Genomic DNA, 23,993 nt, shown 5'->3' on the forward strand with positions numbered 1-23,993 from the left:
GCAGGCAGGACAAATACAAATGCTGTGGGTCCAGGGAAGGAGGAGAGGCTAGAGAGGACAGAGTTAGATACAGATACAGATATGTAGATATACATATATCAATATATTTTAGTCTAAAGTATAATGAAAAGATAAATTACTTTCTTGTATATTATTTAGCCTGTGCAGTGTGGTATTCAATAATTAGATAATAAAACTAACTTTATGTATGTATACACATGTACTTTTCCCAGTTTCACAGATTATATTTAAGGTTAGATAAACATATGAGTGAGAAATTACTCTAACTAATTTTCTGGTAATATACAGCTATGCAAATAAAAAGGTGACAGTTTTATATCCAGATGATTTACTTATGAATGCATTATCTTTATTCAATTCCTGCACTTTTTTTCCTACATCTTTCTGTATATTTATTCAAGCCTCTGGAGGACCCAGCCCCAGGCAAAAGGAAGTCAGGATTTTCTATCCTTCATTAAGCTCCCTATTTCTCAGTATTATTTCCTAAATTTGGCTCAGTCTTGGTCGGGTCTCTTACACTTAGTGAGCAACTGCTTGTCTTCTCCATCTCTGAGGGAAAGGGGCATTTCTATCATTGTTGGGGAAAACAATTCACAGCACAGAAGGCAAAATCCCTGGGAAAAGGCCAGAGTGACTTTCAAAAGACCAGTAGAAGTTTATTTTGCTCCTATTTCAAACTACAGGAAAATTAAGACCCAATTTGTATTAAAAAAATAAACTTAGGCCATATGACAGCATTTAGAATGTGACAGAATGATAAAACATTTGTGATGATCCTGGACACTTTAACTTTCAACCCTTAGAAGCTGTGAATACATTGTGTCTTTCTATTGTATTGGTTTACTCAGTGATATGGAAAAGAAAAGTGAACAAAGAAAATAGCCTTTCTTACTGTAGGGCAGCACTTTCTGTGCTCAGAATTGCCATCAATGACACTAATTTTCCTAAAGGAGTATGTTTGTACACTAGTAATTTTTCTATACCAGTACTTAATGTGTGTAGAGGAGACACATTAAAGAATTTTCAGAAGGCTCTAATTCTACATTATAAAATGTTGTCACTCATTAGTGAGACTTGAACAATGAGAACACATGGACACGGGGTGGGGGGTGGGCAACATCATACACTGGGGCCTGTGGGGGGGTGGCATTGGGGGCAGGGATATCATTGGGAGAAATACCTAATATAGATCACAGGTTGATAGGTGCAGCAAACCACCATGGCAAGTGTGCACCTATGTAACAAACCTGCACATTCTGCACTTGCACCCCAGAACTCAAAGTATAATTTTTAAAAAGTTAACAAAATTTGCCCATAGGTTTATTCTGATTATTTGTAGTCTGAAAAAATGTTTGGAGGTAACATGAAGCATTTGGGGAGTAGAATGGATTTAACAGCTTCTGTGCCACGACTGTAGTAGCTGCCATTGGGTTCACTGTGATTTCTATTCTGATCTGTGATCCCATACATGCTACCTGCAACCCAAAAAAAGTGAATCCATTTCAGTTCTTACTAAAGCCTGAAATGTCAACTGGTAAAAATATTATTCTAAATTTAAATTAGTATCAAGTGCTTTTTGTTTTCTTAATATCACAGTGCTGACCCAAGGCACATGCTTCTAATATCCTTTTCAAATAAAACATTTATACAAAAGGTTATGTATATTATTGCTATAAAATTGTATATTGTATAGAATATATTGCAAGCAGAAATTATCACAAATATCTAAGACTAATTTTTTTGTATCGAGTTTAGTTTGAGTTTTATTTGTTACGATTTTAAGTAAAAAAACTGAGGAAGAAAAAATATTGTTGAATGTCTAACATGTACCTAACACTTGACATACTTGAACTTATATAATCTTCACAACAGAATATTGAGATAATATTATTTTTATTTTGCATAACTAAAGGCTCATAGATATCAAGCAATAAATCTGCACAGAGATTACATGGGGATCTTGGAATTCACAACAATTCCACTCTCTTATAACCACCATGTTGAACTGATCTAGTTACACCATTCTCCTTGCACGATAGTGTTATTAAAGCTCTCTTCTCTCAAGTGTCTGGGAATATTCTTGCAGAAGTTGGGAAACATTTGTTTTGGTTGAAATTAAAATTCAATTTGTTAGGTTGTGAATTACTATGTTATTCTAGATATTGCCATATTGATACTAAGACAGCAACTTGAATGGGATCTTATTCAAAGTGATTTAGGGTTTGTTGAGAGTACCCTTTAAATCTCAGTGCACTTTTACATGATTGCCAGTCTGAGGACTGGTCATAAAAACACACGTTTTATATACTGCTACTGTCACTTTCTCTTTTGCCCTTCTCCTTGAATATGTGTTCTTGTGTCTTCTGGGGGCTCATCTCTATATGTTTTCCTCATCTAACACACTTTAACCCAATATCTGTTCTAAAGATGTATACGATTTACTAATATGAAGAATTTATTTATTTATTTATTTATTTTGAGATGGAGTTTCGCTCTTGTTACCCAGGCTGGAGTGCAATGGCGCCATCTCGACTCACCGCAACCTCCACCTCCTGGGTTCAGGCAATTCTCCTGCCTCAGCCTCCCGAGTAGCTGGGATTACAGGCATGCGCCACCATGCCCAGCTAACTTTTGTATTTTTAGTAGAGACGGTGTTTCACCTTGTTGACCAGAATGGTCTCGATCTCTTGACCTTGTGATCCACCTGCGTCGGCCTCCCAAAGTGCCGGGATTATAGGCGTGAGCCACCGCACCCGGCCATGAAGAATTTTTAAGCCTTTCATAGCGTGACTTCTCTGTCCTTCAGCTGGGTTTAGAATGTATTTATTTTGTATCACAGATATGATACAATCTTTGCATTGACCTAGGGTAAGGCTTTTTAGAAAGTGTTGCTACCTAGTAATAAATCCAGCTTTAACATACCAGCCTTATGTGAGACATGCTCACATAAGAACTGTGTTGTTTCTTCCATTTAATTCAGTGAGTTAAATGATTTCAGCCAGTTATTTTCTTTTTCCTCTGTTTGTTGATATCTGTGCCACTAAGAGTATTATCAAGGGAGATGGCAGATTCCATAGGATAGCAAAAGAAAGTTTAACAAAAGACTATTTATCAAGTGGTGAAGAGAATGTATCAACTGATAAGGGAATGGGGAAGCAGGCAGGAACTAACACCAGTGAGGTGGAAAGCTGTTGCTAACCCTAGGCTCAAAGGGCAATGGGAAGCAATAGTGTTATCAAATCCTTGGAAAAATTCTAACTGTAACCGCCCCAGTGGGTTCTTGCCCACTGCTCAGATAGCACTAATTTATCAAGACAAGGGAATTGCAATAGAGAATGAGTTTAATACATGCAGAACATCCTAAATGGGAGATCAAACTTTAATTTTTACTCAAATCTGCCTCCCTGAAAATTTGAAGGCTAGGGTGTTTTTTTTTTCTTTTTTTTTTTTTTTCATCTTTTAAGTTCCTGTGCAGGTCTGCTACATAAGTAGGAGTAACACCAGCAGGGGTACATATGCACGTTTGTTGCATAGGTAAATGTATCACAAGGATTATTTATATAGATTATTTCATCACCCAGATGTTAAGCCTACTATCTACTCATTATTTTCCTAATCCTCACCCGCCCCTCCCACCCTCCACCCTCCAATAGGCCCCAGTGTGTTATTCCCCTCTATGTGTCCATGTGTTATTCCCCTCTATGTATCCATGTGTTCTCAACATTTCACTTCCACTTATAAGCAAGAACATGTGCTATTTGTTTCTCTGTTCCTGCATTAGTTTGATAAGAATAATGGCCCCTCCAGCTCCCTTTTTATGGCTGCATAGTATTCCACGGGGTGTGTGTGTGTGTGTGTGTGTGTGTGTGTGTGTGTGTCACATTTTCTTTATCCAGTCTATCACTGATTGGGATTTAGGTTGATTCCATGTCTTTTCTATTGTGAATAGCCCTGCAGGGAACATACACATGCATATGTCTTCATAATAGAATGACTTACATTGCTTTGGGTATATACTCAGTAATGGGATTGCTGAGTTGTACAGTATTTCTGTCTTTCGGTCACTGAAGAATTGCCACACTGTCTTCCAGAATGGTTGAACTAATTTAGGCTAGGGTTTGAAAAATACTCTTTGGCAGGCAGGGGCTAGGGAATGGATAGTGCTGATCAGTAGCATTGGGGATGAAATCATTGGGAGTTGAAGCTGTTCTCTTGTTCTGAGTCAATTTCTGCATGGGGACCACAAGATCAGATGAGCCAGTTTACTGGTCCGGGTGGTGCCAGGTAACTTTATGCATGCAGGTTCTGAAAAAGACCTCAAAAAGCAATCTCAGCTCTTACAATGGTAACGTTATTCATAGGAGCAATGGGTGAAGTTAGGAATCTTGTGGCCTCTGGTTGAATGACTCCTGAGCCATAATTTCTAATGTTGTGACTGATTTGTTAGTTTTACAAAGGAGGTCTTGTCCCCAAGCAAGGAGGGGATTTGTTTCTGGGAGGGGCACTTATGATCTTTGTTTTAAAGTTGAACTATAAACTAAATTCCTCCCAAAGTTAGTTCAGTCTACACCTAGGAATGACCAAGGGATGTTTGAAGATTGAAGGCAAGATGGAGTTTGTTATTTTAAATCTCTCACTGTAGTTACTTTCTCACTGTTACACTTTTCACAAAGGTGGTGTCGTAATTACGGAAGAGGACTAACCCAAAAGGAGCTTTGGCAATAAAGGCTTGGAAGTCAACTTGAGAGACATATCAAGTTCTCTGACATTTGAAAAACTGTTGCTTTCCATTGGTTGAAGAAAGGTTGGAATCCGAGGGTAAAGAAACCCAGAACATATTTTCTATAAATGTTGTCTCGTGTGACATAGATTAAGACAGCAAAAATGAGAATGTGTATGGGGAGAAGAGGATGTAAGTATCGAATAACCAACAAAGGTTCAAACGTGAACCTCCAACACAGACCCTTCTCTAAATTCCAGGCTTCTATATTTTACAGTTTACCTGATGGCTCCACTCAGATATTAAATAAGTGTGGTATATGAAATTCTGAAATGATCCCCAAAATTTCCAGTCCCCAGTGTATATGCCATAGATAATTCTCTCCCCATGACTCTATAGGTACTTGCCAGCATAATAGATTGGTTTCTCCCTTGATTAGGTTATGTCATGTTATCAAGGTGCTAGGATAGTCTCTTCACGATTATGTTACTTTACAGAGAATTCCTTGGTAGTTGACTAGAGGGAATCTCCAGCTGGCTTTGAACAAAGAACTGTTATGTTATAGAGAGGAACACCCGCATGGAACAACAGCATGTGGCCTACAGGAGCTGAGAACAATCTCTGATTAACAGCCAGCCAGAAAGCATGAACTCATTTCTATAACTTCAAGGAATAGAATCCTGCCAACAACCTGGATAAACTTTTAAAGACACTGAGCTCCAGATGAGACCTCAGTGTGGTTGACTCCTTGATTTCTGCCCTGTGAGACCCTGAGCAGAGATTCCTACTAAGTCAAGCCCAGACTTCTGACTTGCCCAAACTGTGAGGTAATGAAATATTGGTGTTATGAATTTTCAATAATTTTTTAAAGAGCAATAAAAATGTAATACTATTTTAAACATTAAAATTAAACTCTTGACTCATCTTACCCCTCAATCTACTCTACCTCCAATTTTCCTAAGGAAATGGTAGCTGCATATTTCAGCATGCTCAGACCTCAGATCTCAAAAACTTTATTTATTTATTTATTTTGAGATGGAGTCTTGCTCTTTCGCTCAGGCTGGAGTTCAGTGGCACGATGTTGGCTCACTGAAACCTCCGCCTCGCGGGTTTAAGCAATTCTCCTCCCTCAGCCTCCCAAGTAGCTGCAATTACAGGCATGCACCACCACACCCAACTAATTTTTGTATTTTTAGTAGAGAAGGGATTTCACCATGTTGGTCAGAATGGTCTCCATCTCTTGACCTCGTGATCCACCTACCTCAGCCTCCCAAAGTGGTGAGATTACTGGCATAAGCCACCCCGCCCAGCCCCGTTATATATCTTTAATTTTACTCCATATTTTCTATCTTAAACAAAGGTCACCTGTAAATTCCGTTGGCCTTATCTTCAGTGTTTGTTCAGAATTTCAACATGTCTTACCCCTGTGACCCCTAGTTAATACATCTGTCACTCTTTCTTTGAATTATTTTAATAACCTCCTTGGTGCTTTGACTGCGTTCAGATCTGCCCCTATGATTTATTCTCCACAGAGTAGTCAGAATATTACTTCTAAAATGTAAACTCAGAAACAACACTGGAGGCCTTACAGTGGCTTCCAGTTGCTTTCAGGAAAAAAGAAATTTTTAAATGGTCCATAGATATCAGAACAATTCAGAATCAAATTCCTGGACCAAGACTGGTTCAAAAACTATTCTTTCTTGTCCATGCAATTTTCATAAACAAAATATCGTTGCTATAGATCTTTTCTTCTCTCTGTTTGTTCTGCTATTTATAAAAATTTGATTTTGTACGTTGACTTATATTTTAATGTTGTGCTTCCATTTTGTAAGTCTTCTGTGTTTGTTTTTAATTTGTGTTTGTAGTATGTCCTTTTAATTGTATTCTACAAGTTTATGTTTAAGAAAAAAGCATATAATGAGAAACTTACCCTGTTTTTCACTCCAATTTTGTTTCCTACCACTGTGTGTTTGGCTTACTCTGTTCCAGGCTCACTTGCTCCTGGCTGGTCCTCCCTCATCTCAAGTCCATCACCTGAAATGCCTTTGTCCCAGATCTGCTCAAGGCTTACCCTTTACCTTCAGTCCAGATGATACTCAAATCTCACTTTGCCAAATAACTTTTTAATCATTACTTCTTTTCATTATTATTCTTTTAAAAAAAATAGCAATTCCTGCCCATTGGCTATCCCTATTTCCTTTATCTAACTATATCTTTTCCAGGATACTGTAAAATATATTTATACTGTGTGTGTGTGTGTGTGTGTGTGTGTATATGTGTGTGTGTGTATATATATATATATGTGAATATTCCCTTGATACTGTAATTACCACAAATGTAGTGACTTAAAATAATAGTTACTTTAATGTGTTAATATGCTAGTATATTACACCTCGGTCATGGATATTTTTGGTAGACCTTCACATTGTATATTATAATATGTATGTATAAATAAGATTATTATTTTTCACCTAAAATATTATGAGTTTATTATAACTGGAAAATTGTATTATAAGTGTATGTGGCATTTTCTGGTATGTTTTGCTAATAAAATTAAAGCAACCCATATAAATAATCAGAGATTTGATGAAAATTATTTTACCTAGTCACCTATATATATGTGTGTATATATGCATGTATATATTCCAAGTTAAACTAATTACAAAAGCTTAAATGCAACTAAACTCAAACACACACATTTCTCTTATAATTGTATATTGATTCTAAACATTTAATTTTACATATCTGTTTCATAATAAATAAGAGGTCAGTTAATAAGATAATTTAATATATTCTCAGATGTCTCATTATAATCAGAGAGTTAATTGGCTTCTAATTGTAATCCAATTATGTAAAAATAATTTTTATCTTTGCTTACTAATCAATCTTAACTTTTATGATTATGTTAAAAATGAATGGCCACACAATAATTTCAAAGGCACAGTATAAGGTGTTGACATAGGTGTTGGCGAGCTCACCTTTCTTTACTTGCATTACTGGTAATTTAATCTCAAGAAGAATAAGCATTTATATCTTTATCAGATAACTTGGTGGATTATACTAGTTAAAACAACTGATACTGTCCTCTCTTTACATAGTTACCCAAGTTATCACTATGTAGTTACACAAAAAAGGAAGAACTTTACTTAGCACCAACATATTCAAAATGTATTTTTCTCTTTCTCTTGAAATCCCACCATTTAAGGCTCTTCTTTAGGTATTAAAACATTATTGCTGTTGATAATCATTTGGAATTCCAACAAAATGCACATGGTACTGTGCAAGTACTCTCTGAACAAATAATAGCTCAGGCTTAATACATGGAATCTCTCAGCATAGATTTCAGATATACCCTCTGTACAGAGGAAAGGAGAAAGTTTACTCACTTGTTCGAAAAGGGCAGACACTGCTGTCACTGAGGAACAGCCATTAATCAAAGCAGACAAACGCTTCGTTTTTATGAAGCTTAGGCCTAAGTGGGGACATATACCATAAACAGGAAATAGGCCTTCTGCCAGGTGGGAGAACTGCACTAAAAAAAAAAACAAAAACAAATGAAGGCAAAGGAATAGAAGGTGGTGATGAGAGGAGAGTGCCCTATTCTGTAAAAAGAGAAGGTGAGATACAAGCAGAGGTCAAAAAGAAGAGATCCGTAGGTCTGGGCAAACAGCTTCTCAGCCAAAAGAAAATAAAAGGGTGGTAGAAGGGTAATAAAGATAATTTTCCACGTTTATGTTTTGCTCCCTGGAAAAGTATTTATCTGCCATAAATAAGGACAGGGAACTTTGTGAAGATTCATAATAAGAACGCCAGGATGAATTTGCTATGTGCCTCTTAGCAAATTAAAATGGGAATGATCATTTTAGGCAAAAATCAACCTCCACTGAGGACCCACTAAGACTAATCTGAGGAAATCCAAAGCACTTGGGATCGTTTTTCAGGATAGTTTCCTAAGAGAACAGATGGGAATACAAAAGCTACATTAGTATAGGCTCAAACAGATTTTGGGTCCCCTAAAATAACCCTTGCCCTCCCTCTCAGGAATGCAATCCTGTCCCCAATTTTGGACAGGATCCTTGCTGACATGTATTCCTTTAAAATGCTACTTAAACAGTTATTTTCTCCTTATGCACAGTCATAAAATCTGATTATTCATACCCAATCTTTACCTTAGCAAGGCAAGTTTGTTCAGTCAGACTCATTCTCCTGAGCTAGGTCATGCTACTCAGGACAAAGCTCTCTCAAATGTAATATATATTTCATACTTAAATATTTTTTAATTCCTCTAGATGTCCATTTGTCTTTTCTTTTTTTCTGAAGGAAAGACATAAAAATATCCAATAGAAAAATCCCCAGTCTGATGACTGACAAATCTTTCTTCCTGTCCCCCACCTTTCATATAAAACTCTTAGAGTTATATTAACTGTAACAGAATTAATTTTATCTTCAAACTACATTTCAATGTACTCAATAACTTGACTGAAACCCAATAAATGTGTATTAACATGTCTCTAATACATCACTCAATACGCTTTGGTGAGTAGATACTCTAAACCATGTATCATAAAACAGTACTTCTGAAGATTTTATTCTACTTGGCTCTGAACATTAAAAGTCAAATAGAATCTTCTGCCTTCCTGCTTTTGGTATTGAAGGAAAAATGCATAGGCATTTGACATCTAGTGTAATGTGGTTTTCAGTGTTACCTTAATTTGGACTTGAGTGCACACTTGGTGTTGGTCATGGGATTCTGGACTTTGAGTCATCCTGGTATCTTGGACACCAATATTATAATTGAATGACAACTCTGAGGGCACTTGAGAAAGAGGTGGAGGTATTTTGTGTGTGGGAAAGAGAGAGATGTGACTAAATGTGATGAATGGAGAAGGCACTGGAAAACAATAGTATTAACCCCAAGTCTTCAATTCTCATTTATCTGTATTCTTTTTTTTTTTTTTTGAGACAGAGTTTCGCTCTTATTACCCAGGCTGGGGCACAATGATGTGATCTCAGCTCACCGCAACCTCCGCCTCCCGGGTTCAGGCAATTCTCCTGCCTCAGCCTTCCGAGTAGCTGGGATTACAGGCATGCACCACCATGCCCAGCTAATTTTTGTATTTTTAGTAGAGACGGGGTTTCACCATGTTGACCAGGATGGTCTCGATCTCTCGACCTCGTGATCCACCCACCTCGGCCTCCCAAAGTGCTGGGATTACAGGCTTGAGCCACCGCGCCCGGCCATTTATCTGTATTGTTTGCCACATGAGTTTGCTATTTCTCTCATTAGGATAAGAGGGTACTTTCCCATCTTTGGTGGGAAGTCGTATGACTTTGGTGATAGTCGTATGATTTTATTAGGTGGTTGTGTAATCAGTGAACTTTGACAGAAATAAAGACTCTGGAATAAGATGAGCTCAAGAACATTCAGTATAAACTGTTCTCAAGAGTTTTTTCTTTTTTTTTTTTTTTTTTTTGTCTAGACCACCATATATTTTTTTTACAGTTGTAACAATATCACAGTCAGTTGACATTGCTCAAAACTATATTACAAAATCACATTACGACTTACAATGACACACATGTTCAAGGCATTCCTGCTGTAGAAGTGCCAAAATAAATGACATAATAAAATAATTAGAGGAAAATATGGATATTTCATGAGACAACCTTTGCATATAAAAGCAAAAAATCATAAGGCAAAAGATTAAATATTTAACATTTAAAAATTACAAATTTCTATTACCATAAAGATAGCTTAAGTTCTCACCCAGCCAGCCATATAATGTTAATATAAAATATATATACATGTACTTAACATATGTAAGATATATTTACATAATATATCAACATGAACTTTGGGTAGACTTGATGTCTACATGCATGATTGGGCTTATCATCTTGAGCTTTTTTCCATTACATGGGAAGGACAAAGAGCTACGCTTACCAGCCTGTTTGTCCAAGAAACATGAGAGACGTGTGGAGACCTGGACTCAAGCTGCAGGTTAGATTGACCACAGATAACCCCAGCCAGAATGAGCCAACTGTACAGACAACAAATTCATGAATGAGAGCAATCTTTTCCTCTTTTCATTAACCCATGGTGTTTTGAGATGATTGATTAAGCCCTATTATTGAGATAATAAACAGATACAAACAGGCAGAAAGAATTCAAAACAGCAGAAATCCAGCAAATGTTTCTTTCTTTTTACTATACTAGATCATTTGCTTATGCAAAGTTCCCTAACTGCAACATAACAATGTAAATGGGAACGTGAAATACTCTCTAAGAATTATAGCATTGAGTGAGCCCAAATTGGATTGCTAGCTGCTTTGTAAACTACATTTATCTTTCCCCTAAATTTGTATAATATACATATTATCTACAGATTATTTTGTTTTTGAATAACTGGAAGTTTTAAAATGTATAAAGTGATTTTTATATAAATAATATCGCATGGAAGGGTAAGGAAAAAAAATCTATTGAGTGCACTTTTTTTCCAGTGCGTCTTAATCTGAAGGTCTTTTTGTCTTCAAATTCTTTAGTGAGTAAATTTACCCTTTAAGACACCATAGATAATTTTAGAAACCTGCTCATTGATTCAATTCAATATTTACTGAAAACTTACTGTCTAAAATATATTTATATATGTATTTATTTATTATTTATATTATGTGTCATTCTGGTAAAGAATCTGAGGTACCTACCAGAGATGCAGAGATGCAGAGACAGAAATATATTAAGAAAGTCAATGTGGCCCAGGTGTGGTGGCTCAAGCCTGTGATCCCAGCACTTTGGAAGACTGAGGCTGGCAAATCACCTGGGATCAGGAGTTACAGACCAGGCTGACCAAATGCAAGCCCCATCTATACTAAAAATACAAAAAGTAGCTGGGCATGCTGGCCCGTACCTGTAGTTCCAGCTATTTGGTAGGCTGAGGCAGGAGAATTCATTGAACCTGAACCCAGGAGGCTAAGGCTGCAGTGAGATGAGATCACACTGGTACACTCCAGTCTGGGTGACAGAACAAGATGAGAGAGAGAGAGAGAGAGAGAGAGAGAGAGAGAGAGAGAGAGAGAGAGAGAGAGAGAGAGAGAGAGAGAGAGAGCGCCATGTGATTAGTTTGTTAAACATGCATACCCTAAGTACTATGTCATTGAAATAAGGCCCACATTTTTCCTTGAGCTCCTAACTGGTCAGAACGGAGGTAACATTATAGAATGTTTCATGGTTGACCAAAGGATTCATAGTATCTATCCATTTGATTGGAATAAACATGGCTTTCTGAGAATTAAAGAGTGATGAGGGGTCTCTTCTTCATCTTCATAAATAGTTCATACTGCTCCCACCTGTAATTGTTGCGAAATTATTCTTACTACAAATATAACCATGATTTCTATGCTCAAATGCTATAGTGACACTGAGTACCAATTCAGGGAATAATGCAAAAGTAATAGTCATATATTGAATTTTTCAAAAACAGACGACATAGATATGAGAAATCTTCGTTTCTGTATATATAAAATTATAAAATTCATTTAAGATGAACTGTGCAGACTTCAGGAAGCCATCCATAAATATCATTTTTCATGATTTTAATTTTATTGAAAATTTACATGCAAAAATTAAATTGATGTTAAATGCTTTTGCACAAATGCAAATCTTAGTGAAAAAAATATGTAATGCTGATGTATTCATTAGGCATATATTTATTAAATATTATAATAAAGCTTTTAAAAACAAATACTTGTCTTTTAATATGTTGCCCTTGTGACACTAATGTATAAGTGCATATTTAGTTGCTTTTAGTGTATTCTGGCTCATAGAACAATTTATCATATACTGGACAGCTTTGAAACAACAGAAATTCATTTTTTATAGTTCTAGGGGCTGTGAAGTCCAGGATCAAGGTACAGGCAGATTCAATGTCTGGCGAAAACCTGTTTCTTGGCTCATAGATGGTGTGTTCTCATTGAGTCTATCACTTGGATGTTTTGGATTTCAATATATGAAATTTGGGGAGAGGAATATTCAGACCATAGCAGTTACTATAATAGTAAACTTTAAATTAATATTTTATGCACAACTTAAGTACACTGGACACTTATCACAAACATTCACATTTATAATGTATGCCTTTCATGTGATAATTACTTTTCCTCCACACAGGCACACACACATACACACACACAAAACGTTTTTTTCTTTATTCGTTCAGAAGTATTTACTTTGTATATGTCACAAATAGCAACAGCAAGAAAAAAAATGACAACTTTCAATTTCTAGTTTTGTGGGCAAGTGTGTGGGTTTAGCTTTTCTTTTAGCCCATCTACAAGAAACAGAGCCAGGTTGTTAGTCATGGAAGATTGCTTAACACCAGTTTTGTACCCAACAGGATTCTCAAAAGACTGTGTTGCCAGGAAACACAGAGCCAAGGGTACCATGGCAAGCACAGAATAAGTATGGTTGTTTTCAGTGGAACTCTCCACATCCTTAATTGCTCCAAGAAGTCAGTGTTACATGTTTATCTATTCCCATCTCTGCAGACTTTGCTTGTTTTGTCTTTATCTTCATAGCAACATGATGTATTTTACTGCTCTGCTGGGCATTTTATAATCAATTCTATTATTCTCATCGTCAGATACTTTTAATTCACACATTGTAGTCAATTAATTTGCATCATACTAACATCTCTTAAAATAGAACTTTCTTTCACATTGAATTTTGTTTTCTATAATATTTTATGTAGAGTAACTGTATATATTCTGAACTAATTTAAAGTGTCTGAGACTGAATAAACAGATCTCCGTTGACCAAAACCTATCTCCTGAGATAATTGAAATACTCTATAGTAGTGTTATCCACAGATATATTTTCACAGCTAGAGTAGATTTGCAGATGGTAAAGTATTGCCGTTCCCTTTAAAATCTGGTTTTCTAATAATGATAATTAAGAATAGTTTCTCCAGCTTTAAATAGAGTGTATATAGTAACTTCAAGTTAGCCAATAAAATGGATGGCAGAAAAAAGGTAAGAAGGGCAAGTTGTTATCTATAAGATAGTGGCAAAAACATTATCCCATAGCAATAATAATGTCATGCTGAGTTTTTTATTAAAATATTCTCATTTAGATGTATTTTTGAGAATGAGAAAGTTTCTCTTTTTGTGTTCAAGTAAGTAATTTATGAGAAAGAATGTTAAACCTTCAAAACTACCATTTCAACAAAAATATGACCCATATTGTATATTAGAAACTAAAAATTAACATAAAACCCTCTAAATTTTTTTTTATAATCTGATGATTTCTATATTTAAGAAAATTGAAGTTATAATTAAAAAAGCTATAATTAAACTTCAACATGTTCATTTTTCTCAACCACTATGAATTTTATACTAATATAATTAATATAATAATAAATCTAAAGAAAGTAGTACCACAAATTCAAATTCAAATTTTATTAACAATTGATAGTTTTATAGCCTGAAAATTAAATTATCATACTACCACCATTACATTTATCTAAATTAAGAACAGCATCATACAAAAATTAAACATAATATCTATTTAAAAATGATTATTAAATAGGATGTGGCATTTATCTTACACAGTCTGTTGGTTACTAAAGAAAGATGCAGTGAAGAGGTTTCTGAAGTAAAATATTTATAATTTTTGATTTACTTTTGCAAGATAATGACCAGGAAGATGTCCTTCTTGTAAATAAAAGCCTTAAATTACTATATGCCTATATTTGTAATATATATCTATCAATCAAACCATATGAGCTTAAGATATACTTATTTTATTGCATTATTTTAATGAAGTGATCTAATTTGGTTAATCTGCTGGGAAACTGGTCATGTACTTCATTGATATGGGAACCAGATAATTCTTGAAAAGATGTAATGACTTTTGAAAGATAATGGAAGTAAATATTTTAAACCAAAAAGAAAATATTTTCATTTCCAGTAAATAAATAGGTTTGTTACTAAGGAAATGCAAATCTACCCAATACATAACAGATTAGCACATGAAGCACAATAAATAAGCAGCTTTTGATGAGAAGTTCAAGTTACTTAGAAAAATAACCTTACTTGTCTTCCATTAGAAAAAAAAGCAAGTCTTGGACAACCAGCCCTGAATCTAAGTAAACTTTTGCTGTCATTGGTACACAAGCAGAGCTTCGCAGAACTGCACAGTTACAGGATGCCCTTGCACATTAGGGAAACAAACACACACGTGCACAAAGAACCAGACCATTTTTTAAGAAAGACGAAAAAGAGGCACAGAAAGTTGAATTGTGTGCCATGCTATGTGTTCTGCTGGAAGAGCCTTTCTGTGAAAGCCAATGTGTGACATACATCAGTCTTTGCTGTGAGCCAAGTGTGTGTTACCTTGTTGGCCCAGGCCCAATACTAAATCATATGGGCCTCAGAAATGGAAATCTTAGTCAAAATATTCAACTCTGTTTAAACCGATGAAGTCTTACATTCATAAATCCTGTTTTCCACATTAGCAAATAGAATTTTGTGACTTCAAAATCTGGTAAAGATACCTAATACATTTCCAAAGTGTAGCTGGATATTGCTTCTAGTTAATGTAGACTAGATTATTGACTAGGAAGCTGAGGTCACACTTCACTGTAGAGAAAGCACCTCACTGTCACTTTTTTTTTTTTTTTTTTTTTTTTTTTGAGACGGAGTTTCGCTCTTGTTACCCAGGCTGGAGTGCAATGGCGCAATCTCGGCTCACCGCGACCTCCATCCCCTGGGTTCAGGCAATTGTCCTGCCTTAGCCTCCTGAGTAGCTGGGATTACGGGCACGTGCCACTGTGCCCAGCTAATTTTTTGTAATTTTGAGTAGAGACGGGGTTTCACCATGTTGACCAGGATGGTCCTCACTGTCACTTTTATTGAACAATGAGGTTATTTATGCTTTAACAGCCCTGATATGTACCTTGAGTTTTAGTAATTTAAGACAGATCTTCTGATACTATGTTTCAAACTTCTCCATGTTTTCTAGTTATCTTGTTATTTTCTTATACCCCAAGTTCTTAGGTTTGCAGTATTAATACAATTCTGCAATTTCATGACATTTGGGGGTTGTCATTCGGTAAAATAATCTTATTTATCCTCTTGGCTTCTGCTAGAAAAACAGATGGTTTAGAATAAGAAGAAAATAAATAAAAGACATGAAAATGTAGACAAAAATGTTAACTACTTGCTGAAATTCTGACCTTTTAACAAAGCCTGCTGTCAAGCTCTTGACTAGCTAAACCATGACCAGCATATTATTATGGTAGAAATCCCAAATTTAAATGATTCTGGCCAAATGTAGAGCTTTTCAGTTTGGGAAAGCAAAACAATCAAATAAAATTATGTACTTCTCTGCTATTACTCTTTTGTATTATTGTCTCATGCTGCAGTCCTCAAGCATTATAAATGCTAAATTCTTAAAAGACATTAATTGAACACAGCAAAATTGTTGTAACTGAAACTCATGCCAATGAGTAAAATATGAAGGGGTTTTGTAAAACCAATTACTTTAGTTTCTAACAGAGATAAACAGGGTGTTGATAAAATAAGATTTAGAGAAATTTAGACTACATAGTTATACCTACATATGTATTCTTTAAGTGGCAAAATTGATTTGCATGACTTAATATGGTTAGGCTCTGTGTCCCCACCCAAATCTCATGTTGGATTGTAATCCCCAGTACTGGGGGAGCGGCCTGGTGGGAAGTGACTGGATCATGGGGGTGGATTTCCCCTTTGCTGTTCTTGTGATAGTGAGTGAATTCTCATGAGATCTGATTTTTGAAAGTTTATAACACTTCCTCCTCTGCTGTCTCTCTCCTGTCACCATGTAAAAATGGGCTTGCCTTCCCTTCACCTTCATCTGTAATTGTAAGTTTCCTGAGGTTTCCCAGGTCATGCTTTCTATACAGCCTATGAAGCTGTGGGCCAATTTTTCAATAAACTACTCAGTCTCAGGTAGCTCTTTATAGCAATGTAAAAATAAACTAGGATAGCCCTTAACTTAAAACATTGAATACATAGCCATTAATTTGACCTGGCACATTTATGAAATGTTTCAGTTAGAGGTAAAGTGAAACAGATTTGGATAAAATGGTATGATTCTTTGTAATGCTACTAGAAAATATAAAAGCTTAGAGCAACCCAGTAAGATGAGGGAAAAGGTGCCACATTACATAAAGATACCAAAATCCAGAACATTTTCAGTCATAGTCTGCTGGGAATTAAGGCATAATGGCCTCTGGTAAAATAAGAGATAAGAGCAGATGGAGATCAAGTTTTGAAAGAGCTACAAAGTCAGGGAAAGTCATTGATCTTGACCCCATTGCAGCCAGTGGGAAATTCCAAAGCTGCCATGTCAAACTTCAGGTTGATTAATAGGCTTTGCTTTTCAGATATTGAGGTGGGCAGATGTTTCAAATGGGTATCTTTTTCTACTTAAAACATTACACCAAGAATTGTACACCTAGAAGGTTAAAAATAAATCATCAAGGGTTTTCCCTTCCTTGCATAGTCTCTGAAACATGAAATTTCAGTAAACCAAAATCTCGTGAATTAGTTCAGCTTTCTTTTACTCTCTTCTGGATGAAATATTGAAATATTTGTGGATAGTTACAGAACATTTATCTGCATGTTCTTTTAAACCCCTGGCTTTCCTCTGAGCAGTAATATATAAGGTTATAATTCCCTCTAAAATGAGTTTTTCACTAAACGACAAAATTAATGCATTTTAGACTTTAAGATAAAACCCATAGTCTAAATGTAAGACAAAGAGATTTGAATAGAATATTTTATTAGGAAAAGCCAGTTCTCACTCCCCCATTCCATTTTGCTTAAAACTCTTCTCTGCCTCTCCAACCTAGACACTGGCCTACTGAACAGGAAGTAGATGTTGAGATGGGTTTTTATAAAGCGTTTCTCTACCTTATCCGTATACTAAATATGAAGTTATATCCAAAGGTGTAAAAATATTAAACATCTGGACACAATTAGTATTTTTTTTTAACTTTTTTATATCAGTCTCTGTAGAGACTGTCAAAAATCGCCAGTGCCGACTGTATTGCAAATCGTCACGGCGGGGTATTGGGAAAAGCTTTCAATTAGCAATAATCGCACCTCGGATAAACCTCATTGGCGACGATGCTGCCACTGCACAAAGCTACAATTAGTAATTTGATAGTAATATAATCTGTTATGAACTTCTCATCTGGTACTCTGAGCAGTGTTTTCTCCCTGAGTTTCTCACATCAGAATGTCATAGAAGCAATCGAATAGTCATAGGTGAGTAGTACTTTAGGGCACAGCAGCCATGCATCTCATGGCCCTAGAATGGGTCTTCAAGATATGAGAGCGACAGCAAAGACAGAAGACTCAAAAATAATTTTATATTTGTGGTTAAGGTAAAATTCTGAATTGTCAGTTTACATCTGAAATGACTAAGGAAACAAGAAATGAGGTAATAATGACATTTTCTTCTAAAAGAAAAGAGCTCAGAATAGACATAAAACTCAAAATTAATTATAGAAAATAAATAATTAGTTCATATCTGCACATGCAATTTGAAATTTTACACAGTAGTTTAATTCCATTGTATTTGGATGCAGGTGCTCATATTAAATGACTCTTCTTTTACTCTGTATTTTATCCCTTGTTAATTGTTTATATTTCCCCCAAAATATTAAGAAGTAATATCAGAAATACAGTTAAGACAGCTTCACATCCTCAACAAAGGAAGTTGGGAATCTTTCTTTCCCTGATTAGGTATGCATTTTACAGGTTATCTTCTATTCAACTTTAGATATATTATTTAACGTAGCCCTCATTATCAAGGAAACAATATTATACAAATTTTCAATATTTCTTTTCTAGTAATTCTGGAAAATCAGAGGTCAAACTATTTTCTCAGGATAAAAGTAAAAGTGATCCTGAGAGAGTTCAGAGTAATCAAAGGGGAAATGTAATTGTGCTTATAGAATACTTTACAGATTCTATGAAAAATAAGAAAGTTTTTTTTCCTTTTATGTACATAATCATATTACCCAATTTCTTCAAACTGCAAATTAAATAAAAGACATGGGTAAGTTTATGAATATAAGGTCTTCCAGTGTAAACTGAAAATAAAAGAAATTATATTTTTGAATATCCCTTTAAGTGTTTGACTTATTTTAATTTTATGACAAATATAACTTTATTGACCTGCCTCCATAATAATTACAATCATAATGCTTCATTTGCTTTCAAATACAATAAAAATGAGACACATCAACTGATACTTCCTTGATAATTTTCTGATTTTTATTGAGATTGAGAATGATTATTTTGAGTTTAGAAGTATGATATATTTCCTTAATTTACTATTTCTTCTTGATCCACAGTGTTACCTTAAGCAACACGATATTAATGTTGACATAATACTAAAATTATAAATTATTAGAAAAGATTATTAGGTGATAATGAATTAATTATCAGCCTTTGTACATATCTTCCCAATAACCTTGCAAAATGAATACAAGGGTGAACTCAGGAATTTCATCTTCAAGTTCAATGCTTCAAGCTCAACGCTACCTAAAGTATTGAGTGAATTTTAGTTAGCCCATGATCTTTTACTGGAAGCAAATAAGCTAAGTTTTAAAACAAAAAATAAGTAAAATGAGAAAATGTCCCCAACAGTGACTTTATTTTTGCTGTTGTTATTCTTCATGGTTATAGGTTCTCTTCCTAGCAAAGGACGTGATACAGCTTAGATATTCAATAAAACATTTTTGAATTGAAATTAAGACTGTATTTAATAAATTATGAGTTGTACATTTTTATTTAATATTTTGACAACTTGAAATCACTGACAAGTAATAGTAAATACATACTTGTCATTGTGTATGCATGTACTATGCAGTTCAGCGACTTGGAAGTTTACAGTGAAGACAATGGTTAGGGTTCTCTTAAGAAGTATTGTATCACCAATCACCTCGAAGGTACAGAGCACAACTTACACTAACGATAAACAGTAATAGCTCTCAATAGATAAGTGATTTCAGAGACTAGGCTCTAGTTTTCTTAAATGTGAGGTATGCTCAAGCCCATTTATTTTGTTTAAATTTTCATTCACATGCGTGCATGTATATAATTTAAACATCTATAAAAATATATCTAAAAGTTCTAAAATAACAACAAAACCAAAAATGTAAAATGAAAAGCAAGGCAGGTCTTTTACCCTCAAAAAACTGGTCTCTTAAGGCTTTACTAATGAATGGTAAATAACTGCACTACCTTGTAAAATATGACAACATATCCCAAAGAGATGAGAGCTGAAGCAGAATTTAGAGAAGGAGGAAAAGGAAAATGAACAACACAACGTTACATTGGATATGTTTTTACCAATAGCATTAATATTATGTATGAATTTAGGATTTCATTCTTAAAACATTAAGCAGGTCTTCAAAAAGTGAGTACTGAGACAGTGTTTCTAAGTCTTGGAGAAAATATACCAGAGGGCATCACTTAGCACTGAATGCACCAGAGCTTTCTTCTTTTTATATGTACAAAGATATTAAGATTTTCATATTCTAAATGACAAGAAGATGTAGGTTGGGGTAAAAGCATCTAATATTTTAGAATAATTTAGAATGGAAAAATAAATGAGTAATAGTTTAAAATTCTTATACAATGCATTAAATTGACTTTGATAAGTAAAAGTGTATACTATCAACCAAAAGCAACCAACAAAATAACAAAACAAAGTGCTATAGCTAATTAAACTCACAAGAAGATAAAATTGAATTATAAACTGTAAATTAACCAAAAAGCCCCAGCAAACTAAGGAACAAGAACAAATGGGTGGAGTTAATTGAAACCAAACACATATGTTTAAGATTTAAACACTGTAATGTCATGTAGTACTTTAAGGGCACAACAGCCATGCTTCTCATGGATCTAGAATGGTTCTTAAGTACATGAGAGAAACAGGAAAGGCAGAAGATTCTAAAATTTCCTTCTATTAAGAAAACTCCAGACTTGCACAGATTCACTATTTAATTCTACCAAATATTTAAGGAACTAATAGTAGCGATTCTACACAAACTTTTTCAGATAGGGAAAAACTGCAATCATCCTATGAAGCTGTTATGATCCATATTATCTAAACTAGAAAAATACATTACAAAAGAATGAACTACATAGCAATTTCACTTAGAAACACAGATAAAAATTTTTTTAACAAAACTGAGCAATTACAATCACATTAACGATCACAAAAATGATCATATCACTAATCATATTAAATGGAAATAAACAAAAACACGGCGACTTTTGTTTTCAAGTGGGCATGGCATACTTACCAACTGAGGCCAAATTTTGTTCCATAAAACTAATCTCAATCAGTTTCCAAAAAAGTTCACTAATAAACAATATTTTTATTGATCATAATGAAATTCAATTATAAATCTATAGCAGGAAGAAAACAGATATCATCAAACATTTGGAAATAAAATGAAATATTTCTAATTAATCAATGAGTAAAAGAAAAAATATATAACTTTAGAAAAGATTAAGAACAGAATGAAGATAAAATATACAACAAATTAAAAATTGTAATAAACATATAAAGTACATAGTGTAAAATTCTGACACTAAATGACCTTTAAAAAAGAAATATAACTTAAATTAATAACCTCATTTCCCACATTAAGAAAGCAGAAAAAGAAGAAAATATCATATACAAAATAAAAGAAATAATAAAATAGAATTTAATGATGTCAAACACATGTATAAAAATAGAGAAAATCAGTGATACCAAAAGCTTATATTTTGAGATCAGCACAGCTGATAAATATCTAGATGAAATATAGAAGTAACACAGAGAAAGAAAAGAAGCAGCAAGAAAACAAACAAAAAAAGCAAGACACGAATGTCCATTATCAATAATTAGAGAATTATCATTACTACGGATCCCATAAACATTGAAAGAATAATAAGGTTATTATGAATAATTGTTTGCCAATAATTTCAAAAAATTAGATAAAGTGTTCAAATTGCTTGCATGGCACAAACTAAAGAAGCTCATGTAAAAAAAAAAAATGTGTTTTAAATAGTCCCACATCTATAGAAGAAATATAATTTGTATGTAAAATTCTTCTCATGATAAAGACCCCACTCTTTCATGGATTCACTATTTAATTCCATCAAATATTTAAGGAAGTAATAGTATTAATGCTATACAAACTCTTCAGACAGTGAAAAATCTCAATCATCCCATGAGGCTGTTATGGTCCATATATCTAAACTAGAAAAATACATTACAAGAGAATGAACTACAGAGCGATTTCACTTATGAACGCAGATACAAAATTTTTTAACACAACTTAGCAAATACAATTTTCTAGAATTTAGAAAATATAACAGAACAAAATGACAAAGTAAGTTTTATTGAAGGAATGTAACTTTGATTTAATGTAAAATAGTTAATGCAGTTAAGCATATGAGCCAATCAAAAAAAAAAATCAAGTGACGGCAAGAATATAGTGGAACTAGAAATCTCATATGCTATTAGTAGGAAAATAACAATAAAGCCACTTTGGAAAATAAATTTTGACAATTTCTTTAAAAAAATGTACTTCTGGTATACACAACAGTGTGTTGAATCTCAAAAGAATTACACTAGGTGAAAAATAAAACAAAAGTAAAATAATAGCAAAAAAATACCATGTAATTTTATGTATATAACATTTTGGGCATACACAATACAATATGTAGCAACAGGAAGTAGATTAACTGGCTGCCTGGAGATGAAGATACAGAGAGTGTTAGGTGAGAGGAAAGATATATGTATACGGTATCAAAATGTATCATGTTGTACATTAAATATGTAAAGTTTATTGTATGTTAATTAAATATCTACAAGGCTGTTAAAATATTTTCATTATAAGAAGGTATACATACATATTGATCAATTTTATTACAATATTTCAGAGAAGGATGGCAAATTTCTGGATCTGGCACTGGAAATGGGTAGATCAATTAGAGAAGTTTTGATATCAGCAGACTTTGAAGAAAATATTATAATTAGGCTATTTCTATGAGTATTAAAGTAGTATATATAATGATTATGGGTCTTTAGTAAAAGGGGGAACATGTTGCCAAAATCTTCAATGAACATGTGGTTGAGAAAGAGAGCACCATGCTATAGCTGTCACCAAAAGAGAAGAGAGTTGTATAAGATTTCATGAACTTTAAGTAAAGAAAAACAGACATCAAATTGGACAAGTAATTATGTTGAAGTGTTAATAGGGATAAAAGATACATATAAAATGTTGTGGCATGAATGGGGTAGAATAGAATGGGAAGCCTCTATTTCAGGGGATATCAAGTGAAGTAATGATTTTGTTAAAGATGAGGAGACAAAAAGCACATTTTGAGGATATTTGTGAATAGAGAATTCCCTTGCTTCTAGCCCCATATCCGGTTATACCTGTGAGCAAGTTGTACTCCCACACCCAGGACCTGTAGATTCACTAATAACTTCTATTTTAACAAGGAAGTTTTTGTTTTTGTTGTTGTATTTTTCCCATTCTAAATCTGCTTCGATCCTGTGAAGAATGATAGCCTTCCTAGCTTTTATTTGTTCTCTTCCTCAGTAAAGCAAGTTTTCCCTGAAAAATGCCTATTTGGGGAAATCACCTAGACTTCTCTCTAATCTGTCCCATCCACCTGGATACAAGCAAAATATGAAAGAGGTCTGCTCTGCAGTTCAGACACTACCTGGGTGGCCCAGCTGCTCTGTCTCATTCTCGTTCGTGTTGCTCAGTTAGGGTCCCATAGCACTTCTGTGCCCTTGACTTTAAGGCTCTAGTAATCTCCATTTTTATTTTCAGCCTCTATTTCCTTTAAATGAGACTCTTAAGAAGAAAATTCCTGGAAATGGCTTGAAAGGTTTCGTTTTGTTTTCTATTCAATCATCTTTCTTCATTATTAGAGCAATGTAGACTCTCAAAGAATTATTCATCCTGAAGGTCATTGGGGAAAAGGAAATAATCAACATTTAAAATAATATATAAGTTGGCAGAAGATATTTTAAAGTTTTAAATGAATGCCAATTTTTCTATGTGAGAAAAATCATTGTAATTTCCTTTGAGCAAGAAAATGATAAAACCGACAGAGTTAAGTAACGTAGGAAAGCTTTTCTGTTTGGTTGTTTGTTTTTTAATATATATCAAAACTAAAAACAGTG

The 23,993-nt window shown here is 34.3% G+C and overlaps 1 non-coding gene across 1 annotated transcript; it reads right to left on the bottom strand.

Moving 5' to 3' along the window:
• Positions 1–17,791: 17,791 nt before the first annotated feature.
• On the bottom strand, positions 17,792–17,932 carry LOC118150036 (U4 spliceosomal RNA). Its single transcript, XR_004737798.2, has one exon. It is a non-coding gene; the product is annotated as a U4 spliceosomal RNA (small nuclear RNA).
• Positions 17,933–23,993: the final 6,061 nt, after the last annotated feature.

Source organism: Callithrix jacchus, chromosome 21 (assembly GCF_049354715.1).
Source record: "Callithrix jacchus isolate 240 chromosome 21, calJac240_pri, whole genome shotgun sequence".
Taxonomy (NCBI): domain Eukaryota; kingdom Metazoa; phylum Chordata; class Mammalia; order Primates; family Cebidae; genus Callithrix; species Callithrix jacchus.